Raw genomic sequence first — 21,389 nt, forward strand, 5'->3', positions numbered from 1 at the left:
AAAAAAGTCCTTGGCAGTGTTTCTTTCTTATCAGGTACAAGATGCAAGCTGTGCATTTCTAACAATACTCCATTTCTAACAAGGGGGCTGCAAGTCAAGGGTAAGGGGGCACCAGCATGGTCTAGGGAGGCAGTTACTATGGGTTGGGAGTGAAGGCTGGGAGGGGCTGTGGCTTGGGAGTGATGGGAAGGGACAGGGCACAGGCATATCACTGCCCTCCTCCCCTATCACATATACCCTCTTCCCCCCACGTGTCCTCTTTTTTGAAACTGGAAATATGGTAACCCTATATTAGACAACCCTATATTTTCCAACTAAATAGTTGAAAAAATTGTTCATTACCAGCTTTCTGGCACAAACACCCTTCTCAGGCATAGAGTCTGCTGGTGTTTGTGTGCTCTCCTAGGTGGAATAGATGCTTAGGCCAATATGCAAAATGCAGGTCCGTGAAAATGCAAGTGTGTGGCAGGGAGGATCAGAAGGGATGGGAGTTAATAAGTGTGAGACAGGTAGGTGTGGGTGGGGGTGGTGGAGAGGGGAATATTGATGTAATAAAATGTAGCTGGTAAAATATGGAGAGGTTACATCGGATTATTGGATGGCAGGCAGCTTATGTGCCATAAATCCAATGTCTATATTTAGTCCATGATTTTTTTTGTATCCAATAGATTTATGAAGTAAAGTTTGTAGGCTCATCTACAAAAGGTGTTTTGTAAATTCCCTTTGAGGATTAGAAATGAGAGAGTGGAGAGAGAGTGGTTGTCTTGTGAGGAATGTGCACCCACTGGTAATTGGGTATTTTTGTCTGCAATAGAGAAATCCCTAGCTGTTTAGAGGTCATTAAGGAACTTTATTTTAGATTTTCTTGCAGTCTAATTTACGAAAAAGGGATTCCTTGCAGAGTGTCCAATTCTGAAGTTATGTCTTTATTCTAAGTCCAAACTCTTTGAACTGAACCTGTGGGTATCACCAAAGCACAGGGGCTTCCCAAGCCCTAACCCTGATATGGACTCAAGTCATGGAATGGAATGGGGAGCAGGACACTCCTGCAAGCTTTGTGCTATTTGATTCTCATATTAGTAGAATACCCACACAGTGTACAGTATATTGCTATATCATATTGCTATCTGTCAGCAAAATACAATTATTTGCCATACCTTGGTGCTATCTATCTACTAAATACAATCTACCTGAATAAGAAAAATGTACTAATAGCATTCATATATTTCCTGCTAGGAATCAACTATACAACATACAGAGAAGTCCAGTATTTCACTGGAAGCTGTAAGTTTGCTGTGAACCTATATGAAACCTATATGAGTGGTTTTAATTTACGAAGATTTGTACGAGCCTTTCCTTCAGTCAGCTCATTCAAATTTAAATCCCCTGAGTTTCACTTTAAATGACCTTATGATTTGAAACCATGTACTTTTTACCATACAGTAAATCGGCCTAGATTTCACTAAAAATATTATAGACCTCAAATGAGTTTTGAAACTTTTTGAAGCCAAGAATCTATCATGTGCTTTGGGGTTTTGTAATCAAAGCTTTGAACTCCTCTCTGTTTTCTAAGAGCAGCTAGTACACAGCCAGTAAAGGTGGCTAGTAAAGGGCCTGCTTAAAGTATCTAAGAGCATTTCTTAGAGTAAGAAGAAGAGTTAATTCAGGGGTGGGCAAAGAGTTATTAAAGAATAAAAAGAAGAGTTTATTCAGCAGTGGGCAAAATATGGCCCACAGGCTGAATCTGGCTCACCAGGCACTTTCATCCAGCCCATGGCGCCCACCAACTAATTGTACCCCGCTCTGCCCTTGCACTTATGGGGGTGGGAGCAAGAATCCCATACATGTACACACATCCCAACATGCCCTATTGCACCTCATTCCCACCCTCATGGGCAGAAGAGCCCAGCCCAGTCAGCAGGCAGCTTCCAGGCAGGGCTGCCGCTGCTGGAGCCACCAGAGGACCCGCTCAGTTTCCCTGGTGTTCTGCTCATTCTGGGCAGCAGGTAAGGGAGCGGCAGAGACAGGGGTGGGAGCAGAGCTGCAGCTGGGTGGGAGCATGGAGTGTGAGTCTGGGGCTGGCAGCAACACGGAGCCCATGACTAGGGGGTGGCAGCAGTGAGGAGCTCAGGTGGACAGGGTGTGAAGGTGGGGCCCACCACAATCCCCTGTGGCTCCTAGCCCCCGCTGGCTGCAGCAGCAGCAGGTAGGGGCACTCACGGCACTTCTGCCCAGCGCAGCAGCTGCCACCCAGTGATGTGCAGGTTTGGCCGATGCTGCACAATGCAGTGAGGAATGCAGCCTGGCCTGGCTGCATCGATCTCCAGGACTGCCCACGGCACACGTGCAGCTCCTGCACTTGCGTGCTACCAGAGGGAAGCTCCACATGCTGGAGCCATCTGCCTTCATCGCTCCCTACCGCACAGGTCCTGGGACTCCACCAGAAGTGGAGGGGAGCCCTAGCCCCTGCTTCCCCCCAGAGTCCTAGGACCCATGTGGCAGGAAGCAGCAAAGGCAGATGGCTCCAGAGCATGGAGTTTCCCTTCTACCAGTACAGAAGCTGCATGTGCGAGGCAGGGAGCCCTAGCAAAAGAGGTGACCTGGCTGAGCTGCCCTCCTCGCCATGCTGTGCAGTGCTGGCTGGAGCTGCTTGCCACCAGGTGGCAGCACCAGCACCAGGCAGGAACACCTGGAGAGACCCTCCCTACTGCTGCTGCCACCTGTGGGGGCAGTGGACCACAGAGGGAGAGTGGGGGAGGTCCTCACACCCCCCCCCACCCTCTCTCTCGCCTCACAAATGCCACACACCCACACCCTGCCCTCCCAACCATCCCACACATACATATATACATACATATATATAAAAAATACACAAAGAAATCATAACAAAAATATGTTTTGTAATAAAATTAAATTATGTTATAGTAGGTGTTTGACTTTTAGTGTATGACTTGGTTTTCTTCTGGTTGTAAGATGGCACCCCCCCCCCCCCCAAAGCAGTATTCCTGGGGGGACAATGGGAGGGACCTCAGGTGGCAACGGTCACAGGTTAGGGCTGGGGCTTCCAGTCCTAACATGAGGACCAGGGGGCAGGGCAGCTGTCAAAGGGTGGGCCTAACTATGCAGGCCTCAAAAGCTCACCAAACCTAAGAGGCCCTCCAGCCAAAACAATTGCCGGACGCTAAGTTAATTTATTAAATGAAGACCTTACTGCCCCAAGTTCTGGTGGACAGTCAGAATAGGGTGTGTCAGAGCAGGTTAATTGGAAAGGTTCCCAGGGAGCAAGGAGGAGATTAGCATGTGGCACGGGTGTAGATGTAATTGATGGCTAATTACCGGAAAGTAGCTGAAGGCCACCAGATGTTCTGAACTGCATCGAAGGACAGACTTGGAAAGAAGCAGTGGGTGGTTCTTTGTTCAGAAGGTTGGTTACAGCTAAAGTGGCTGTGATTAGATGGTAAAACCATGCAGAGAATGCCTTCTCTGGTTGTTTTGCTTCTATTTTTGACTGAAGCTAGCAGAATAATCTATCAAAAGGAGCAAAGCAAGTTTTCTGATTTGTTTGTGAAAGTCCCTCCTTTTTTGGGTTGGTTTTTTTTTTTTTGGTTCTTCAGTGGATTTTCCCCAAGATGAATAAAGCAAACTGATTAGCACCTTTGGAAGTCATTTTGGTTTTCTGCCTCTCAATAGCTAATCTGACCTGTAACAATGGGTAAATCAGTCTTTCAGGAGTTACTCTTTCATTCTTCATGGTGCTGTCTCAGTGTTAAAATCACTTAAAGGGGCTGACAGAATGACCTTTTGTTGGAGATAACCTCTTATTTTCCTCCTCGTATTCTACTCTCAGCTCTTATCCATTGTCCAGCAAGGGGACTAGCCTAGAGTCGCTGTTATGATTATTCAGTACACAAGTATTTGCAGGAAGGAAGATGGGAAAGGAAGGTTTTCTTCAATATGAGTACTCTTCTACTGTATCCTCCTTTCTACTTCTTGGAAAGACCCACTACAATAGAGGAAGAACAAAGCCATGGTGGAGGGTAAAAGTGTAGAACTCATCTAATTAAGGGAAGGCAGCAAGTGATTGTTTATACTGATAGATATAGTGGTTCTTGTCATTGGGCAAAAAAATGTAAGTGGTCCATGTGTTCCCTCTCTGTAGACCAAGACCTTGTAGTGGTGGTGTATGTGTTGATCAATAATGATCAGTGTCACACTCCTGGCAGGGTCACCCATAGTGAACAGGCCCAAAGAGAGGTTCCAGACAAACCATGGTCCAACCCCAAGTCCTCAATGGCAGATCAGGCAGAAGATGTCACAATCTCAGCAGCCATAAAGACAGGAGAAGGCTGCAGCAAGGTGGAGGTCTCCTGTTGTCTACAGTTCTGCCTTGCCACTGGGCTCAGATCTCCAACTTATCAAGATGATGTACATGGTGTTTCCACACACCAGCTTCCTCATTTTAAATGAAGTCAAGCACAGGCTTTTACCATGCGAAACAAACACTCTCCTGTACCAAGTCCAAAAGCCCTGTAGTGATGGACCAGTGGTAACAGAGACAGGACTAGCGAACCCAGCAATCTCCAGCCACAAATCTGCATGCTGGCAGTGATAGCCTGATGGTTGTCTTTCATGTAGGTTGAGACAGGGGTGCTATTCAGCAGCTGCTACTGTGACTGAGCCATCCTATTCAGGATCCCCTTTGCTCACCCCACATGGGGAAGGGACTAGAAAAGGTGCCCTAAACCTAGGCTGTCTTATATGCTTGTGGCTGGATAACTGCATCTCTGACCTGATCTGCCCCCTAACCAGTAGGGCAGAAGTGCTAGACTTCAGAAAGGCTAACTTCAAGATGCTCAGGAGATTAGTTAGCGAGGCACTGATGATCAGGGGCATTGGTGAGATCGGAGTCCAGGAAGGGTAGTCCTTTGTAAAGGAAGTGATCCTTCAGGCACAGAAGGAGACAATCCTGTTGCACATAAAGGGAGCAAAGGGGCCAAGAAGCCCTCTTGGCTGAACAAGGAAGTCCAGGAAAGCCTAAGGGCAAAAACAGGCATACAGGCTGTGGAAGCAGAGGGTAGCTACCAAGGAGAAGTATACCTAGTTGGCCCACACTTGCAAGGAGTCAGTTAGAAAGGCCAAAGCTGCAATGGAACTTAAGCTGGCAACAAAAATTGAAGACGACAAAAAATCCTTCTACAGGTACATAAGGAGCAAAAAAAAAAAAATCAAGGCGCAAGGTAACATAGGATCCCTACAGGGCAGACTAGGACAATTGGTGACAAAGAGAAGGGACAAAGCTGAGCTCTTCAACAACATTTTTGCTTCTGTATTCCTGAACGCGGATCAGAACAAATCTCCCAGTTGGATTATAGTCAAGCACAGGAGGGAAACCAGCCCACCAACTGTTAGCACAGAGTTAGTGAAGGGACACTTGGAGGGGCTGGATATGTTTAAGTCAGGAGGCCCAGACGATCTTCATCCAAGGATGTTGAAAGTATCAGCCAGTGTCATAGCAGAACCACTGGCACAGTTGTTTGAGCACTCTTGGTGCTCAGGGCAGGTCCCAGGGGACTTTAAAAGGGCCAATGTGGTACCTGGATCCTCCTTCCTCCCCTTTTTGAAAATAGGTAACTATAGGCCAGTTAGCTTCCTTCCCCTTTTATCCTTAGGAAAACCTTTGAAAAAATTATTAAAGATCACATCTGTGGGAGTCCAGCAGGAAAAATAATGCCAAAGGGCAACCAGAATGGGTTCATAGCAGGTAGATCCTGCCTGACTAACCTTGTTTCTTTTTATGACCAGGTCACAAAATGGTTAGATGCAGGGGACAATGTAGATGTCAACTGGATTTTAAGAGAGCCTTCAATACGGTATCTCATCCTAGTCTCATAAATAAACTGAGCAGCTGTGACGTAGATGATTAGTCAGGTGGGTGGCAAATTGGCTAATAGGATGCACCCAGGGAGTGAAGGTGAATGAGTCAGCATCGACCTGGAAAGATGTGGGCAGTGAAGTTCCCCATGGTTCAGTCCTTGGACCAGTGCTGTTCAATGTCTTCATCAGTGACTTGGATGAGGGCATGGAAAACACTCTCCAAATTCATGGATGACAAAATGATGGGGTATAGCAAACACACTAGTGGGCAGGGAATGAATCCAGGCAGATCTGGATAGGTAAGAGAAGTGGGCAGAACAGAATAGGATGCAATTCAGCAAGGACAAATGCAAAATGCTGCACCTGAGCAGAAGGAATCACCAGCACACTTGCAGGCTGGGGGAAGACCCTCTCAGCAGCACTGTAGCAGAAAGGGATCTCAGAGTCATAGCTGACTCCAAGATGAAGATAAGTTGTCAATGTGACTAAGTGATCAGTAAAGCTAATTGCACTTTATCATGCATTACCAAAACAGGTTCAGAGAGGTGATACTTCCCTCTATCCAGCACTGGTGAGGCCACAGCTGGAGTGCTGCATCCAGTTTTGGGTGCCATACTTCAAGAGGGATGTGGATAACCTTGAGAAGGTCAAGAGGAGGGCAATTTATATGGTTAGGGGCCTGCAGGTAAGGCCCTATGGGGAGAGATTGAGGGACCGGAATCTCTTCAGCCTCCACAAGAGAAGGCTGAGAGGTGATCTTGTGGCTGCCTACAAATTCATTGGAGGGGGACGGCAAGGGATAGGAGATGCTCTGTTTACCAGGGCACCCCTTGGACTAACTAGAAATAACAGCCACAAACTGACAGAGAGCAGATTCAGGTTAGACATCAAGAAGAACTTCTTTACAGTGAGGGTTGCCAGAATTTGGAATGGGTTTCCAAGGGAGGTGGTGCTCATCTTGACTTTGGGGGTCTTCAAGAGGAGACTAGGTAAACACCTGGCTGGGCCCATCTGACCCCAGTGCTCATTCTTGACCAGGGCAGGGAGTCAGACTCGATGATCTACTGAGGTCCCTTCCAGCCCTAATATCTGTGAATCTATGACCTTCTGTAGCTCAAGAATTGGGACTCTTAAGTCACCTCAAGGTCCATCAATGAGCCATCTTTGAACTGAGGGATTGCTGCCAATGCTATGTGGTAACCAGTTATACCAGAAGGAGGCTTTGACTGTTTCTTGAGAAACTCTCAGCAGTAGAAATGTCCCTGTGAGGGCCAGTTCTTGTTCTTTACAGGTTTCTCTAGCATATCTGAGCTATAAAGCCTGCATATAAGTGGGATTGGATCTATAAGTGGCTCAGTGGCTTGGATGCACCCTTTTCAATAGATGCTGTGGGTGTAGCAGCTGAAGATTTTAATTTTTTAAGTCTCTGAAGCAACTAAGAATCCTCCTCCACGCCTTTCTCTTCTGTAGCACATCCTGTCTGCTCCCATTCCCTACTTGTACACAGCTGATCCAGGAGCAGGCAGGCCCAGGGCTGCTTCTGTCTGCTCCAGCTGGGCTCCAAAGTGAGCTGGGCTTAACCAGAAACAGCAGCAATGGCAGGGTTCCTCCTTCTTGCCCATTCCCTCCAGCTATTCCCTGCCAGCCCAGGAACAGGTACAGGGGAAGGAAACCCACCCACTGTCACTGCTGTCCCCACCAAATCCCAGCTCCATGTGCCGTCCGGGTGAAGAAGGGCAGGAGTAGCTCTGGAGCCTCCCCACTTCCTGCTTCCCAGGGGAGTTGGGGACCGTAGCAATGGCAGGTTGGGAAGGGTAGAGAATGGAGGGGTTGGGACATGTTGCTGAGCATGGAGGGGATTGGAGGGGAACTGACACAGAGGAGAAAAGTTTCTTACCTGATTGGGGGACTTCAAAAGGTCTCCGTCTGCTCCTGCTCCTGACTTCTGCTCTTGCAGCGAGGCATGCCCACCCAGTGGTGGTGAGGAAGTTGAGAGTGGGGATGCAGCCACCTCTGCAGCACCAGTCATCGCTCAAGCACCAGTCATTGCTCACCCTGCACAAAATCCTGATCCATCTATGGGTATAGGTATCATTTGCACTTTTTGACAGTACGATATCTCCCTAACTTTGGACTTAAACTTTTAAGGAAACTTGGGATGTAATCAAACAACAAGGCCTTGGGTAAACCTAGGTCAGAGTTGAAGGATATAGGCAGAGATCCTGCTAGGCCTTTAAGTCAGATGAACAGGGGATGTGTCCATAAACAGAGAGGATTGTTTTTGTCTTGTTTTATGAAAAGAGAGTGTTTCCCTCATTGTAGCAATATTCCTTGTCAGCTTGGGTTTTTTAATCTCAATTAACACACCAAGGGACTGTTCAGTTCAGCACTGTCTGATTTGCGCTGTGTTACACCAGCATAGGTACATGAACTTCAGCATTTCTTCAGCTATTTACATGCTCAGATGTTTCTGTAGTGGGATGGAGGTAAGAGAACCTTTTCTGCACTAAGCTGGTACTCAGCTCTGCCTGCCTTCTTTCCTAAGAGCCAAGAAAAACAGTCCTACAGTCTAAGTCTCAATTCCTGCAAACATTTATACACATGCTTAATTTTACTCACATGAGCAATCCCATTGACATAGTGGTCATGTGAGGGAAAGGTAAGCGTGTGCAACTGTCTACAGGACTAAGCTTGGGGCCTCAGTCCTGTAATCAAACCTCCTAACAGAGAGCACTGCAGCTGTGAGACTCCCATTGAAGTCATTGGTTTACTTAGGTTTTAAACGGCATACCTCATGCTATGAGAAAGCAAAAGGTTTCTCTGGCAAGAGACATTCTGAGTCAGGAAGATTTAATTTACTCAGCAAAGAGGCAATAAAAGAGTAAGTTGCAGGAGACTTGCTCTTTCCCCAACAAATGGTTATGAAGACTTTCTGGACACTTTCTCCATGTACCAGGCAGATTTAAATGCAGAGACAAATGCGTCAGTCAGAGATGTTTATAGGACTAGGTCAACACCTTTAGATCTGGATGGAAAAAAATCAAACTTAATGCTCAAAATACAACAGAGCATCAAAGGCCATTGAAATGAGTCTGTTGTATAAAGTCAATCCACTGCAGAAGTGGAGTTAGGAAGCTTCTTGCCTCACTGCCAGTACCTGAGTGACCTGGCATAAGTGGAACTGATAAAAAATGGTAAGAGATCCCAGAATAGTGCCCTGCATTTCTAAAAGCTGATTGTCATGCAGTTTCCTTCACTGTGGATAACCTAAGATGCAGACATATTGTCAGAATGAAATATTTAAAAACAGACCTGGAACTCAGTCTTCTGTCCTTGGGGACGACCAGCCTCTTAGCCTCTTGAGAATTTTTTTTCTGTGTTTGTGTGGTGTATGTCACTGAGTTGTGTGCTACTCTTTTGTTCATGCAAAGCCCTGTGGACCTTACCCCTCCCACTCAGACCCAGTGGGTTTGTTTCTCCACTGTGCTGCTACGAGAACCTAGGACTGGAAGGGGCCTTTGGGCATTCATTACCCCCCAAAAATCCTCCAGATTGCCCCGTCCAGCCCTCACCCACTACTAGAAAGAACAAAGAACACCCAAAAAATCTCCTATCCAAAGTAAGCATGTAGAGACGCTACCAGCCAGAATAGGAAACAGGGGTAAAGGACTGCACAAGGAGCACAGGAGTAATGATTTGGGCTTGCTGATTTCTTTTGCGTTACTCTACTGCAAGAGCCAGACCATGCAGCAGGAAATTAAATCATGCTCCCAGCAAAGTGGCTCCTTCTAGGGTGATTTAAAATGAGACAGAAATTGTTATCCAGTGTCAGAACATAAAATATTACAAGCTAAATATTGCAAGATGAGGAGAGGCTTCATTTCATATCACTGAATCATGGGAAGTAATATCCTAAATTTGTCAACTTGCTGAGAGTGTGTTCTCCATTCCTCTGGGTTACTGGAGCATATAGAAGTCTCTTCTGAGGTTTTAGGATCTTTTTTTCATCATCTCAAAAAGAGGGATCAGTGATTTCATTCCTTCTCTCTTGGTTTGGATCATTAGTAGTTAAGGACCCAATTGTGCAAGAACTGATTCTCTTGCAATGTGCCAAGCACCTTCCTCTGTTAGAGGCAAGATAGTTTTTTTTTATTTTATTTTTTTATTGGAGCAACTGGTGCAAACTCCCCATTCTCAAGTCTGACCAGAGTTCTCTCTCAGCTATACAGTTAGTCCAATAAAAGCGCTCTCTCTCTCTCTCTCACGCAGAAAGAAACCCAAACCTTTGTTTCTTTTACATTTCCTGGATCACAATACTCCAATCTTAATTTATCATTAATTTGAACTGGAATGAAGACAACACTGTGCAGAATTATGCCTGAAATGAGCAGCAGCTGCAACGTAGGCAGTGAAAGTGTTTAAGCATAGTATGTCCCCAAAGTGGTATAACCTAGCCAGTTATGTGTACCTATTTTTGGTATTTTAAAGAACTGTAGACACTATCAAGAGGTATAGGCCTAAAAAGGACCTGCCTTGGAATGGCTGCAATATTCGGTAGAGAAAATACCCTATGGATTCAACTTTATTTTAAAACAACTGTCTGCTGTTCTTTCATCAAGACACAAAAATATTACTTTTTGTGAAACCAACAATGGACTGTGTTGAGATAACACACATTACTTACACCCAACTGTCAGCAATGTGAAGATACCATCAGTGCACAAGAAGGCTAATTTTAAATTTAAAAAATAAGAAATTGATTTTCCTGTTAGCAGGGATACATTTTTTCCAAGCTTCTAAGAAAGTATTGCAAATTGATAAAAATAACCTCATCAGGTCTGATTTTCAAGGCTGTCAGTCCCTGTATTGCCATTTAGATGTGTATGAAATGCTACTAGACCAGAATGGCAATATTTTACTTTCTTTCTGTATGAGTGGAAATGACTACACAAAGGACAGGGTAATGGAGAACCAGAACCAACAGCTCTAGCTATGCTTTTCTCCACAGGTCTTCTGTATCTTTTCTTATTATGATTTTATTTTAATTTATTGAGGCAACTATAGAACCAAACTTCCAATACAGGTGGAATACAGAGGAATTGCATGAGACTGAAGTGACTGCATTTTTAAAAAAGGAAATGCTATACAACACTTATTATAATGTATCATCTCCACTATCAATATATTGATCATATAATTAATATTATTGAATGTTATAGTTCACATTCAATAGATAGAGACTCTGTTTTACTGACTGGTGATTTTTTTGTTCTCTGCAAAGGTTGAAATGGAATGTCTATTTCTAAATATCCATCCCTCTTTTGTATCTTTTCTCAATCTAGCCTCATGGGGACAGTTTCTCCATTACCAGCATCTCTGATAACTCTGCTGTGTCATTATATGGATTTACCACTTTTCCCATTTACTTTTTGAGTACTTCTAAGTGTAAAACTATTGCATTTCATTCCAAATACCCAGGTATCTGAAAGTTCCCTGCATCTTACAGAGATGTTGCACTGTAGTGCCAGGTGCTGGCCAATGTGTAAAATAAGGAGGAAGGCAAACTGTGTGAACTTCAATATGATCATCTCCAAGGTAAAGAACACGTGATCATAGGTAGAGGGCAAAATGTCATCCTGGTCCTGACAAAACTCCAGGTCAGCAGCAGCAAAGCCAAACAGCCCATCTCTCATCACTCTGGGTGCAGTGCGGTCTGTATGTACCCCAGTGCATCCTAGCAGTTAACACTGCCCAGCCTCTGAAGCTAATGACAGCAACCTGTTATTTATCTGCAGGGTGATTTTGTGAGCCATCTCAAAAGATGATTGCTGCCAGAGTCCTGTTCAATTTAATCCTTAAATCCCTTTCCCAGCTGTCTGTCCAAAATATAACAAAGGCACCTTTTATTTTCACTGATGTTTGTCGAAAGCGAGCATCTCAATTACAAACAGCCTACACCAGAAACAGAGGGGGAGAGAGAGACCCCTTTAGCAAGAAATCATTAATTTTTACCTTAACCACATTGGCCATAATGTAATAACCACTTTCATTTATCTGGTTTTTAGTTTTCTCCCTGCTTCCTTATTCCTCTCACAAATTAAGACATGTTTTTTCTAGCAGACATGTTAAAAAAATCCTTTTCTGAATATTGTGCGCACATGCATATGTGTATGCCTTTAACATCTTCCCACTGTTAATCCAGAACTTCATTTTTATACCATATATAACTGCATTAGATAATGCTCTAACTAGTATTGATATATAATCTAGTTTCAGGCACTCACACAGACTGAATAGGCCTTTGCTCCTCAAATAATCCCATTAAACTACTGATGGAGAAAGGTGCTAGTCACCCTGAAGGAGGGTGGCAAAAATCTTGCCCTATTCCTTTTACCTCACCTATATGCTGTCAGTCATATCTTTATTATCATATCTCTATCTTTATCATCATATTTTAGAACTTAAAAAAGAGATATAGACATCATCAAGTGATTTAGCTCCTAGGAAGAGTTCTGTGTTACTTTTTTATGCATAGCAGTTTAATAAAGAGATTAAACTGGGCTCGAGACAGCTCAAAATGAAAACTCTCAGATTTCAGGAATGCATTCATTCTGGTTACTGTTCAGAGGGTGATGGGGAAAAAGGAAGGATGCAAGCTACACGGGTCTCACTTACAGGTCACAATGATCCCTTCTGGCCTATAAGATATGAATCAAAGAAATCTTATGTGCTATTTGCCTTGTGGTAGCACTCAGAGCCCCATTTAGTTCCCAGGCCTTTTTGTGCCTGAACCTTATTTCTCTCAGGCCTATTAGGTGCCTTTTTCAGGCATAAAACAGGAAGGTGCTAAGCAATGTAAACATAAAACAGGACAGTTCTTCAACATTTTCAGCTGAAGGAGCCTAGCACCTTGCAGAGCTGGGATCAAGGTTTCAGATCTAAATTCAGACTTCCCAAAGTTCAGCTCTTGGTTGCCAATTCAGGCCTCAGCCATCATGTTTAGACTGTCCCAAAGCTGGGGCAAGAGAGACGGATTGAATCCAAAGTTCAGTTTCAGGTGTGTATGTAATTATTATTGTACATGAAGATAGAATATAGACTCTTTTAAAAATGAAACCTGACATAGTAGGGAAATTACATGTTTAAAATAAAAGTTAAATCACCAGAACAAAACGCTTCAAAATGAACTGACCCTACCTTTCTGCTTATTTTAGAAGACCACCTGTAAACACATGTGACACTTGCTGCCAGCTTTTGCAGGTGGTTCAACAACCTAGCTATTTGTGCCTATAATCATTTGTAATTACCATGTCAATCCTTTCAGTCTGACTTGAGGTTTGTTTGAAAGTCCATACTAAGCTGCAAACTAAAATACCACCCTTAGACCAGCAGCCAGAAGTCTTTCTGTCCCTAATGAAGTAAGAGGTACTGCATCCTAATTCTTCAAAATATTTCTGAACATTATACTTCTGCAACTGGGTTCCACTTGTGGAGGATTCAGTTATTAGTTTCTGAAAACAATTTTAAATGATGTCTGGAAACAATTCTCTTTCTCTTTACATATAACTTTTTTTTTGTTCTTCACTGTATTTCATGCAAATGCATTGTCATTATTATTGGTTTAGACAAGTGTAGCTAGCAGAAAATGAGAACTTCATCATAATAGCTGGACTATAACTGCTGGACAATGAAGGGAACATCAGAGTTGTTCATTGATCCACCTGGTCCGGTCTCTTGTCTGTGACTGAAGGCACTATCATATGCTCCTGCACAAGGTGTAAAACGTTTGTAAAATGCCCATGTTAACTTCTGTTTCTTCCCATTTCTTATGAATTCTAACTTTTTGGTTTTTTGACTGCCACTGAAACAAACTTTTCTTTGGCTTTTCACAATCATAAATAGACTTCAGCAATATGCATGAGCCGTTCAAATTACTTCTTCCAGTGTACATTCGCCTTGTCTTTAGCAACAATCAGTTTTTCCTACCCTCATAGCGCCCATTTTCCCAGCTGTGTTTGACCTCTCCAAAATTCTTCACAGCCTCTTGCACTCAGCATCTGTCAGTGTTGCCACTTTACTGTACCTCTCTTTCCCAACTCATGAATACATGCATTAAATACCACCGGTTTGGCGATACCTGACTACTAATATTTTTGCTTCTTGCATTTAATCTTACAGTGGCTCACAGCAGGTATTCCTTTAGCTGCTGCTTTGGACCAAATCCAAAGGGTCCCACCATCTCTTCTGGTAACTTCTGAATCTGCAACTGAGTTCCCCTCCCTTAATCTTTCGTTCTGTGAACCACCACTGACCAAGGGTCCATAATATGAAAAGTACTTATTCCATTCAGCATTCATGAACTACCAGACTTCACCGTAAGTATAGGGTTGGAACCCCACCGCCACAACCCTGCACATATACCTATAACCTCCACAAAGGTAATATTCATTGTTTTTGTTCTTGTATTACATTTTTCTTTAGTTTTGTAAAACTGAATATGATACATCCCACAGAAATGATTAAGGAAAACATCCAGATAGGAGGAGTAATCAAAGGCTAAAGAAATTAGGAAATCTATTACCGGAAAGTACAGAAATTATCTTGCCATTTTATCCACTGATTATCATGTAGAAATTACTCCTTTGGTAGGTTTCTTTTTCACCAAACAAGTCTGATTTTGCAGTTAAAAGGTTACAAATAATTTATAGGAACCTAAAGCCTTTCCCTGATCCTGGGACCCAGTGGACAGCTGAAAACTGTATGTGCAGCTGGATTGCACATACTGTTTTTAAACCCACTGCATGGGGGCCCCAGGTTTAGGAAGAGATTTTCTGATCCCAGGGTCCCTATACATGGGGGATATCTAAAATCTGTGTGCGTTAGACACATTAATGGCACCTTAAATGTAATGCATGCCAGGGGCCATACACAAATACAAAGATACACACATATAAATTCCACACTTTCTTCAGGCATGTTTTGACATATATTCTCTCAATAAAAATAGAGCCCATGAAGCACTGTGGGTATTAAGGGTTACATCACAGCCCAGCTGGAGTCAATGGGCATTTTACCATTGATTTCAACACAGCTAAGATTTCACTCTGATTTGCTACATATTCAACCAACCAGGTCAAATGAATAGGGATACTAACATAATAGGCCTTTATAATAATGTTTTGGATAAAATTCAGATATTGAATAATTTGATCATGATGCTAGACTTCTCCAAAACTCGTCATGAATAGAGGCGTGTATTTATTATTTATCATCTTTACAGTTTAGATAAATATTTGGACTAAAATATTCTTACCATCGCTTTTAGTTTTGTATATTCTGACATTTAAATAAGTAAAACATAGTGACATACATTAGTGGCATATCGTGCTAATGGGCTTCTTATGTTTTATGCAACTTATTTTTAAATGGGATTCTTTAGCTCAGTCTCTGGGAACAGCTGAACAAACAAATATTTCCAGCTAGGAAGTAACACACAAATTCTAAAAAATGCCTGGAATTCCCAAATAATTTGAGGGAGAACATCCTTTTTCCTCTGAAGGTGTAATTTTCTGACCTTTTTTAAGCTGGAAAAAAGCTTTCTTTATTTCATTAGAAATGTTTTAAATATGTATCTGGGGGGGGCATTTGTTTCTTTTTGTTTTGTTTTGGTAAATGGTTTTGTATTAAGGCCAAAGGGAACCTTTGGATGTTTTTACCTTCTTCATTGTTTTCTCAGGGGTGTCAAAGTTTTTTCATCCTGAGGAATGCAGGGGTACATCTGTTCCACATCAAAGCTGACTATATGTTTCCCTCCCTTCTGTCATCCAATATTTTCAATATATTGTCTCTTCCTTTGCTTTGATTTTTCTTCTTTTTTTCATTGTTGGCAAGCTTTAAGGGTTTGTTGAGAAATGTGTTATTTGTATACAGCAGTAAAACAACAGCTAGCAAGCCTTTTTGTTATTCAAGGATCATCAGAACAATTTCTGATGAACTCTAAGCAACCTTACATATGGCACGGCTTTCTAAAGCTGTTGCTGATATTATTTCCAATATAAATTCTCCTCATTGCTGTTTATTTTAATAGCTTCTGTGAGCTTTGCCACGGATAGCCAGATGAATTGCAGTTTAGATTCCTCAGGAACCTTTAATCTTACAACAGCAAACTTTGGCCTGTATGATGCCCTTCTTTAGTTCAAAGCTCTGAAGTTCCACAACTCACAAGGTTTTTCACAAACCTAGAGAAAGATTTACTTTGCAGCATACCACTAGGCTTACAAAAAAAATTAAATACTGCTAACTAAGTTCTGCCTAGAGCCATGGTAACTCACAGCTCCTTACTAGAGTAATAGTGATTGTTTTAGGAGATTTCTACAATGTTGCCCTGTTAAGGGTACAGTCAACAGAAAAAAATCAGCATCAATAGAACTGGTAAAACTAAAAGATACCGTAGAAGTACCAAAGTCAAATTAAAAGCTGTCAGAGAGGCTTTGCAGCAATTACTTCTTACCACGAGTTCCACCAACTATTCTCAACACCACCCTCTTTGTAAGTGCAGCAAAATTTGTAGAGTCCCTGAGAGTCATGGAGTCCACTTCCCTGTTATGTGAATTATGAAGGCTATGAAGAAACAGGACTGTTGCTGAAAGTCACCAGGGTGACAGCAGCCCTAGTGGTTCCACAGTGTCACCCTAGGTCAGTGGTTTGCAACCTTGTTAGACTCAAGACCACCAGAAAATGCCAGTTCTTACCTTTCACTTGGTTCTTGACTATGAAAAAATAATACAGCAATTCTTCAAAGAACTCAAAGATCACAATGGGTCAGAATGTTTGTGATAGCCTGGAGTCCTATGTAACATACCTGGGGTTATCTTGTGAATCACATGTAGGAGTTTGCATGCACAGCATTGTGCAACACCCATAAAAGGATCCCATAGCATCCCAGTGTATATGATCCCTTGGTTAAGAATCACTGCCCTAGGTTAGGAAGGAGCAGGGGTGTTGGGTTTAGGTTTTGAAGGGTAGGCGATAAACACTGTCTAACTCAGGGATGTTCAACCTCTGGCTCATGGGCTAAATGCATCCTATAGAGCCATTACATCTGGTCCTCAGGGCTCCCCACTGGTCCAGCAATTTGGCAGCAGTGGAGTGGTGGCAGTTAAGATGGCCAGTCCCCCCCTGCCAAATCCCCATATCCCAATCCATGTGTGACTGCTCAGAGCCAAGCTACACCCACTTCCACTGCAGGGCTGGGCCAAACTGGGCCACACACCCTTCCCTCCCAATGGGGCTGGATCAAGTTCCTTTCACCTGCGGAGCTGTGTTGGGACTAGCCTGCCCCCCACCCTCCTTCATGTGGTCAAATGGGGTCTGCTGTGCCCACCCAGGCACTGGATAAGGAACACTGGCTGAACCCAGCCCAAGGATGGACCAGGCACTGCCAGTCCTGCTCACTAGGCAAAAAGGTTGGGCACCACTGGTCTAACTCATTACCTAGGCTGGTGAACCAGTCTACAATTGCGCGCGTGTGTGTGTGTGTGTAAAAGCATTAGGTTATCAAATGTTGAGGGGTACAGTGTGCTGGCTTGTTCTGTTCAGTATGTGTTACTCAGCAGCACAATGCAGTGCTAGAGTGCTATGCCAAGTAGGTGACCTGGTCCACTTTTAAAGTACCTTTAGGCTACAAGATCCTTTTCCATTCTTGTTCTGACACAACCAGCTCACTCACCCCAGACAGTTACACAAACTGCATTTCTGTCCTCATCTGAAATGGTTTCTGGTTACCCATTCTGTGCAGACAAATTAGAAACACCTGGGTTTCTTCCAGTTAATAGCCATATCTTACAGAGAGCAATATCCTGTGACAACAGCAGAATACATTTATAAGGAATTTACCCTCTGACACGCAGAATTTGACTTCAGCAAACAAATGTTGTAGGAAAAGCTAGATAAAAACTTTGGGAGTGGAAGATTGCAAACCCATTTTGATTTAGTAAAACCCAAGATCAAAAGTCAGAGTGATCCAGAGCTAAGCCTCATTTTATTTGGGCCTTCCTACTTATGGGTACCAATAACTGCTTCTGGTTTTGGCTCCCAGCTGTTCAATTAAAACATGTGTTTTCTTGGTTTGGTTGGTTTCTTTTTCTTTAGAAAGCCAGTTCCCCAATACAACTCCTTCTGTGATCAGCCTTGGAAAACTTAGCCAATCTAACATGTACCACAGTGATGGGTGAGGTGTGGAAATAAAATAAAATTTGCAACTCTTCAGAGGCTTGCCTAGGGGCTTTTTTTTTAATTCACATCTGCATTACATTTCATGCTTCACTTTCCAATCTGTTTTTATTTTTCACTGGAAATCATAATGGCTTCATGCTATCATGTTTTCTTTTCTTGTCTGTCATTAGACAAGCAGCAATTGATGAGATTCCATTACTGGCTTTCATTGGATCTCATCTGAAAGGTGTTATCTCTCTATTACCCTGCCTTTGAGTTTTGGGATAGAACTCCCATTCTTTTGTGTGTCCTAAAAAGCATTTCAGTCTGATCTTGTTTTTCACAGTATTCTGTTTTCTATCTCATTGTGGGTTTAACAGAACACATATAGTTGGAATATGCCACCTATGGGCCTGTGGGAGGTTTGCAAGCTTTAATTGATTATTCAGTACAATAGTGTTATTTAAAAATAGGTGTTGGCTGTATATTTTGGAAAGGGCACTGTTTCCACTGTTTGGAAAGTGCATGAATTACAGTCTTGAAAGCACTTCTTATTTGACGTTTAAAAATCTTCAGTGATACAAACATCTCCTGTTAGTAAAGGACAAATATTGAATACTTCCCATTTATTTCCATTAAATCAGGGGTGGGCAATTATTTGGATCCAAGGGTGACATAGGGAGTTTTGGTGAGCTGTCATGGGCCCAGTCAGCACGCCTCCACCTCTCTCCCTGTTCCTACCTCTCCCTGCCTCCCCCATGCAACAGTTCACCAGGAGCGGGACTGGCAGGAAGGACTAGGGCCAGGGCTGGGATCATAGAGTGGTGACAGCATAGGGCCAGGGCTGGGGCAGAGCCATGATCCGCTCCCCGCATGGACCACAATGGGCACCAGTTCCACAGGCAGGGACATACAGAGAATGGATCATGGCTCTGCTGGGGCTGCTGGAAAATGAATCCAGTTGCTGCACACCCAGGGGCAGCCAGAACACCTGCATATACCACAGCCCATGCTGCCCCTGCACCTGGGCCAGGTGAGACTCAGGCACCCATTGTGGGCTGGACAAAATCGCTTGGCAAGATGGATCCGGCCCATGGGCTTTATTTTGCCTGCCCCTGCATTAAATCGTACCTTAATTTGTTTAAAAGTAAAATCAAGTCAAGGAATAAAGAAGTACATAGTGGGCATGTCTACACATGCCAATTTAAGATGCATTAGCCAATAGCCATTTTTAAGGCTTATTAAGGGCACGGGTCTACATATGCACACCCTTAATGCGTGTTAAAAATGGTGATTTTAAGCTAATTGTGCCTAAATTTGATACCTGCATAAAGGCCAGGGAGGCAGTGCTAGGGGAGGTTTGGGGGGGATATAGCCACCCTAAAATTCACCTTAGCCCTCCCATAGCCATTCCTCCAAGGGCTGCCACTACTCACCCCCCCCCCACAGCCTGCAGAGGTGTGATGCTCCCAGCCCTGCCCTCCCCCTCACCTCTGATTGATGGAGGGGGTAGAGGGGTCCCGCTTGTGCCTCACTCCTCATTGGCAGGGAAGTGAAAACTCTGTTTTTAAATTTGACACCGTTTTTGTCTCCCCACCACTGATTGGCTGAGGGGCCCCAGCGGCCCCACCACTTGCTGCCAACTGGCAGGGAGACAAAAATGGCACCAAGTTGAAAACTGCAGCTTTTGCTTCCCTGCCAGTAAGGAGTGAACTGTAAGTGGGGACCCTGATTGGCAGGGGTCCCTGGGCCTGGGCCCTGCTGGCCTGTATGTTAATCCACCTATAGAGGCGTGAGGGCTCCTGTTAAAGCATAAGGGAATGCCTCCCACCCAGTGACCCCCTGCAGGGGAAGGAGAGAGTGCAGCATGGGCAGGGCCTTTGCTAGAGGCTCCCTTGAGCCCCTCCCTTGAGTGGGTTTGCTGGCTAGGCAATGCAGCCCTGCAAGGGACACTGCCCACGGGAGAGCATGAGCTCCTGGGGGCTCTGTGTGGCTCATCCCTGGCAAGCTAAGTACAACGCAGGCGGAGGCTCAGCCATGGATCAGGCGGGCCATGACAACTCACCACCCACGTTGCACGCAGCCTGCCTGGGCTGAGCCTTGCAGAGCCCCCGGTAGCTCACACCACCTCTCCCGTCAGCAGTGTCTGGTAGGGAGGCCAGGTGCTTGCCTGGGTCAGAAGTTGGCAGAGGAGGGGAAGCCATGCTGGAAGCTGGGGGCAGATGCAGCCCCAATCCACCTGCTGTCCCAGGCAGGAGTCCCAGCATCGGCTTCTAAAGGCACCTGAATCCTGGGCAGGCAGTGAGGCATCCTGCCCCTGCAGAGCTGCATTGCTCAGTCAGCATACCTGCCCCAAATGAGAGGTGCGGGAGAGCCACTAGCAAAGACCCTACCTGCGCTGCGCTGCCCCCTTAGCAAGCAGGGGACTGCAGCGGGGGAGGGCTTTCTCTTGTGCCTCGAAAGGAGCCCTCCTGCCCCCTCTGCCAACTTAGTCCCAAGTCGGTCAGCACACTGCCAAGTATCACTGCTACCAGAACTGCCTCTCCAGCTCCAGCATCAGCGCCTTGGAGAACAGCACCTGTCTGCCACCCAGGAGCAGCACGGCACCCCTCAGGCTCAACTCCAGCCCACTCTCATCCAACACTGAGGAGGCAGGAACATTGAGACGGGCCGGGACTGGGACCAGGGCTAGGCCAACAGAGGCCAGGGGGACTTGAGGCTTCCACCCCCTTGGCCGACACTGGGCTGCACCACCCAGCTATGCTGCCATGGTCTTCAGGGGCTGTCTAGGGTGCTGACCAAGGCAGGCTGCAAAGGCACTCCCCCAGCAAGCCGCATTATGGCGCCTTAAGGTGTGCGCATGTAGGCACGTATCTAAATCACCTTATGCGCCTTAGACTAAGGCACATTAAGCTTAGGTGCGAGTAAATTCACTTGTAGGCACTCCCAGTTTGTCCTGATATATTAATATTTATTTTCAAGGTTTAGTTTGTGGGAATTGTGGCTGACTTTGCTGTCATCTGCATAAATGCAATGCCTATTAAAGTTATGTTTGTTGCATCTGCCTCACTGAAAGTACAGCTGAAACCTGGAGGTCCATCTCTATCAAAAATTACAATTCCCATTGGCTTTACTGGAAGTACAGGTATAAGTAAAAGCTTCATTTGGTCCTGAGGGCCTGTTCAAGATAATGAAAGCTTTGCCTGAGTAAGATTAAAGAATGCAATATTTCTTGATATTCTTTATAAAGCTTATTCTAAAGATGCAGAACATTTAAAAATGAGGAACCTTTTCACATGTGC

This window comes from Crocodylus porosus, unplaced genomic scaffold, assembly GCF_001723895.1.
Source record: "Crocodylus porosus isolate Cpor-Errol unplaced genomic scaffold, CroPor_comp1, whole genome shotgun sequence".
Lineage (NCBI taxonomy): Eukaryota > Metazoa > Chordata > Crocodylia > Crocodylidae > Crocodylus > Crocodylus porosus.